The sequence below is a fragment of the Microtus ochrogaster genome, unplaced genomic scaffold, assembly GCF_000317375.1.
Source record: "Microtus ochrogaster isolate Prairie Vole_2 unplaced genomic scaffold, MicOch1.0 UNK35, whole genome shotgun sequence".
Lineage (NCBI taxonomy): Eukaryota > Metazoa > Chordata > Mammalia > Rodentia > Cricetidae > Microtus > Microtus ochrogaster.
The window spans coordinates 3,101,563-3,106,864 of record NW_004949133.1 but is presented as its reverse complement, the minus strand read 5'-3'; the positions used below and the strand labels follow the sequence as shown (position 1 = coordinate 3,106,864).

The window sequence follows — 5,302 nt, the reverse complement described above, 5'->3', positions numbered from 1 at the left end:
AGAGTTAGAACCTCAGGACTGGAGGACGCCTAGTGACTTGCCTGCCAGTCCCTTGGAAAGTGAGGTTCATTTTCCGTCACAACGCTAAGGAGCCCTAAATCACATGTGTTTTGAATACTAGGAGCCAAGCCACCACTCTGAAACCACAAAAACAACTTGACTCCTCCGCAGCGCGCACGCTCCCCTCGCGGCTTCGGTTGGCCGTAAGCCCCGCCCCTTGCGCGGCCACCGGGAGGTTTGGGAGGCGAGGGCTCGCGCGACCGTTCTCGCTCAGTCTCCTCCAGCACAGCGTCGCAAACGCGGCCGAAAAGCGTGACGGCGCAGGCGCAGGCGCAGAGACCCGAGGCGGCGGTGGTGGCTGCCGCTGGCCAGTGTAAGATGGCGGCGGTGTTGGTGGCGGCAGTGGACGGGGCGGCTGGGCCTGGAACAGTCGGAGCATCCGCTGGCAGAAGGATGACCCAAGACGGGAAGCGGGCCGCCGAGCCTCGCCGACTCCCGTGCTTGTAACTGTCCCAGCCGAACGCCCTCCCCTTGACCTACCCGGTCCGTGTCTCGTTCCGGCTCGGCCTGTCCCCCCCCTCTCCCTGACCGCTTCCCCGCAGGATGGGCCCTATCCCTTTCCTATGCTCCCAGGGTTTAGGTCTTCCTCCCCTCACCCGGGTCAGTGCTGGGAGGACTGCTTGTCCTATGCCCAGGTCAGTCCCGGGTTGCCCCCTAGAGCTAACCCCCATAGTTCACGGGGACTTTTCGTTCGTCTGGTGACCCATCTGTATGCTCTCATTTCTCTCTTTATAATGTGAGGAGCCGGTTCTGTCTGCGTCTCCCTGTCACTTTAGGGCCACCGCGCAGTGTGCCCCCCTCCCCCATCCCAAGTTCTCAGGCCCAGCACCTTGTACGGAAGGCCGAGGTCCAAGAAACTGGCAGTTTATACTTGAGGTCTGGTCTTGGATGCTTTGTGATATGATTATCTTAGTCGACCTCCCCCTGTCCCGAAATCTTTTAGGACACCTTAGAACGGCCCCAGTTGGTCCTTATTAGTTGGAAAGCATCTGCTGGCTTGAATTTCTGACTCATGATTGTTGGTAGAGTCTGTAAACAAACCGGCACTAGCGCTATCACGTTCTCGCCGGCCCCCCTCCCCCCCTCCACTCTGTAGCTTGTGGATGAGAGGTGGTTTGGTGTTGAGTTGAAAAGATGCAGGTTTTCCTGATAAATAACTTCTTAGTGTTGGTGGAACTGGGAGATAACTTGCCTGACGTGTAAGTCTCGTGTTAATTCTTTGTATTTAAGTTCCATGTATGGGTTTTGTTCAGTAGTCACAACTGAATTAAGTAAGTTATTCTAGTTCTAAATAGTTCTGTGGCCGACTAGAAAATAGTAAAGTGTGGTTATAAATATTTTGACTACGTTCAGAAGAAGAGACACCTTTGCCATGTAAACTTTAACTTTTCTCAGTTATTCAGTGGACCTCCAGAAGAGTTTTCTCAGGAGCCAGCCCTACAGCGGTGACAAAAGGAGGAAAGGTGAGTGGGAGTGGAAGACATTCAATTCCTCAATCCAGGACAGACTCTTACTTGATGCTCAAGTGCAGATCGCTAAACTCTTAACAAATTTACCATGGTTTCCAAAAGTTTGGCTATTGTACTTTGTTCCAGCTTTGGTTAAATTACTTAATTGCTGTGTTTTGACCTGCTACCCTAAACTATTGCTGTGTGACTACAAATGATTTGAGTTAAGCCTAGAGTGAGCACTCTGCCTCTGTGGTGTTTGTTTTGGTTTTAATTCATTTGCACTGTGTTTTGTCTTTGTGTGGATCATGCCTTATACTATTTAAAAATTGAGAATGGGCTTGCCGGAATTCTGTTTAGTTTTTTTTTTTTTTTGGGGGGGGGGTGCTGGTTTTTTGAGACAGAGTTTCTCTGTGTAAACTGTCTTGGCTGTCCTGGAACTTGGCTTTGTATATCATTCTGGCTTGAGACTCACAGAGATTCGCCTTCCTCTGCCTCCTGAGTGCTGGGATTAAAGGCAGTTAGCCTTTTGTCAATTCAAATCTCTTCTCCCAGACCCAAAAGTTATCATCCATGCCATAGGAGTGAAGAGTGATTCTCCATTTAGTTGGTGTCCAAGTCCATATAGTCTCAGAGGTCCAACTTTTCAAAACACAGTGGTTAATTTTTGGTTAAAAGTATCTCCTTTTGTAGCTAGCTTACAGAACTTTTGATTAGTAGAAACAGCATCCTGTGCTTTCATCAAAGTGGGCCAAGCCACAGAAGGAGTCGGAACACAGTTGTAAATGTAGTTTCTGGCAGGCTTTTAGATTTCTGGTAGTACAGAGTAGAACTGTTTTTGAGACTCATAAGACTTACTAGAAAAGCTATGTGGTCTGACCAATTCTTAGTATCCTTATGATTTGTAGTACGAAAAATTTGAGAGTGACTCTGCTAAGTTTTATTCCACATGATGCCCAAGCCAGAAAATGTTTATTATGAACTAAAATAAAAATTTTAATGATGATGTATATATGTAAGATCTAAGAATATGCTGGGCAGTGGTGTCATATGCTTTTAATCCCAGCACTTGGGAGGCAGAGGCAGGCAGATCTCTGTGAGTTTCGAGGCCAGCCTGGTCTACAAGAGCTAGTTCCAGGACAAGGCTCCAAAGCTATAGAGAAACCTTGTCTCGAAAAACCAAAAAAAAAAAAAAAGGAAGAGTTAAGAATAAAAATACAGCTTTTAAAATTTAGTTTTATGTGTACGGGTGTTTTAACTGCATGGTTATCTGTGCACTACCTTCATGACTCATACAGGAGGAGATCAGAAGAGGGTATCAGATACCAGATACCCTGAAACTGTAGGTATAGATAGATGGTGAGCTGACATGGGTGCTGTGAATCAAATCTGGGTCCTCTCCAAGAACAGCAAGTGCTCTTAACCACTGAACCATTTCTCCAGCCCATTTATTTGATTTTTGAGACAGGGACTCACTATCCTGGGCTGGCCTGAAATTGGCTATGTAGATGAGGCTCATCTTGCAAACTGTAAGCCTTCTCTAGTTTCCTAAGTGCTTGTGTACAGATGTGGGGCCCAGTGCCCAGGAAGTTACATGTGTTTGTTTTGTTTTAGCACTCATCTTTCTCATTTCTTCCAGTTTTTTTTAAAGAATTATTTATTTATTATGTATACAACATTCTGCCTCCATGTATGCCCGCACGCCAGAGGAGGGCGCCAGATCTCAGTACAGATGGTTGTGAGCCACCATGTGGTTGCTGGGAATTGAACTCAGGACCTCTGGAAGAGCAGCCAGTGCTCTTAACCTCTGAGCCATTTCTCCAGCCCCAGTTTTTTTGTTTTGTTTGTTTGTTATAAAAGAATTGGGGCCTAGGCTGGTGGTGGTAGTGCACACCTTTAATCCCAGCACTTGAAAGCAGAGGTAGGCAGATTTCTGTGAGTTTGAGGCCAGCCTGGTCTGTAAAGTGAGTTCCACGACAGCCAGAACTATATAGTGAGACCTTGTCTCAGAAAAACAAAAACTGGGCCTATGTCTCATGTATACTAAGTAAACTGTGTTACTGAGTCACAGCCTCAGAGTCATTTTTAAGATTTATGTGTCTGTCTGTGTGGGAATTTATGCATTTGAGGGCAGTGCCTATGGAGGCTAGAACAGAAGAAAGCACCACTTTGGAGCTGGGGTTACAACCTGTTGTGAACTGTTGTGTGGTTTCCAGAAATTGAACTCAGGTCCTCTGCAAGACCAGTAAGCACTTTAATTGCTGAGCCAACTCCAGTTCCCTCAAATTTAGTTTTAATTGTTCATATCAGATGTTTGCTTTGTAAGTGCTCATGTGAGGTATCTTTTAAACCTGATTTCTGAGTATAAGACTAGGGAATGTTTGTATATATGTATTTCTAAATATGTCTCTGTCCCTTCCATCCCCATACAAGGCTGTCCTGGAACTTGCTCTGTAGACCAGCCTGGCTCTAAATGCATTCCTTTTCTTTTTTTTTTAAAGATTTATTTATTTATTACGTATACAACATTCTGCCTCTATGTATGCCTGCAGGCCAGAAGAGTGCGTCAAATCTCATTACAGATGTGGTTGCTGGGAATTGACTTAAGACCTCTGGAAGAGCAGCCACTGCGCTTAACCTCTAAACCATCATCTCTCCAGCCCCTCTAAATGCATTCTTAAACTAAATATAAATAATTTCTTTTTGTTTCTGTTTTTTCAAGATAGGGTTTCTCCTTTAACAATTCTGGCTGTCACTGTCCTGGAACTCTCACCGAGACCAGGCTGGCCTTGAACTCACAGTGATCCACCTTTGCCTCCCAAGTGCTCCGATTAAAGGCGTGAGCCACCACCGGCCAGCCATCAATAATTTCTTTGTTCATTGATTTCTTCTTCTTGGTCTGTTAACATACCTTATAGTATTTGTTTCTGCTATAATGTTCACAAGTTTGTAACTGTCCCCTGTGTGATTCAGTTTTGATGCAAAAAGGGATAATTTTCTCCAAGATGATGAGCCCTGCACTGACCCTCACCAACAGATGATTAAGAAAGTGATAACAGCCAGACGATGGTGGTGCATGCCTTTAATCCCAGCACTCGAGAGGCAGAGGCAGGAGGATCTCTGTGAGTTCGAGGCCAGCCTGGTTTAGAAGAGCTACTTCCAGGACAGGAACCAAAAGCTATGGAGAAACCCTGTCTCGAAAATCAAAAAAAAAAAAAAAAAAAAAAAATTAAACCTTTTTTTTTAGTTTTTTTTTTTTCCACATCTGTTTTGGAAGAGTAAAGGGTTCATAAAAGTTGAAGTTTTGATGACAGTACAGTAAGTAGGCACTTTTAGACCATGATTTTTTTTTTTTGTTGTTGTTGTTTTAGGACTGATTAACTTTTATTACCACTACCTAGGGGCTAGATTTCCTATCGATATGTCAGGACTCTTGGCAGTGGTCATGAGTTAGGCATTTGCATTTTATGAGATTGGAGGTTTTTGTTGCATGAAGGCTGTGGAAGAGAAAAGGAAATATGTTGAAAGAATAACTTGACTACCCTTTACTGCCTTTTCCTGGATTAGGACCCTCCACCCCCACCCACTTCCAAAACCTGCAGGAAAGATTTTAGGTAGCATCTTGGTGAACATTGAATCCTATTTTTTAGTCTGTGTATCACAGCTGTAAAATTCTTGTCTTTCTAAGGACATTTCAGTGTTCTGATTATTATCAAAGAATAAGGATTTTTTTGTTGTTTCTTTCTCCCTCTCTTCTAAAGATGGACTCTCATGTAGCCCAGTCTGGCCTCAAA

General features: G+C 44.6%; 1 protein-coding gene across 3 annotated transcripts in view; it reads left to right on the top strand.

Annotated features, from left to right (window-relative positions):
• Positions 1–300: 300 nt before the first annotated feature.
• Positions 301–5,302, top strand: part of Dcaf8 (DDB1 and CUL4 associated factor 8) — a 46,156-nt gene continuing 41,154 nt past the window's right edge. The window contains exons 1-2 of one of the 3 annotated variants that reach the window (XM_005368579.3): positions 301–373; positions 1,456–1,523. The gene's annotated coding sequence lies outside the window, so the exon portion shown is untranslated. The other 2 variants (XM_005368578.3, XM_026789976.1) reach the window with 2 other exon arrangements.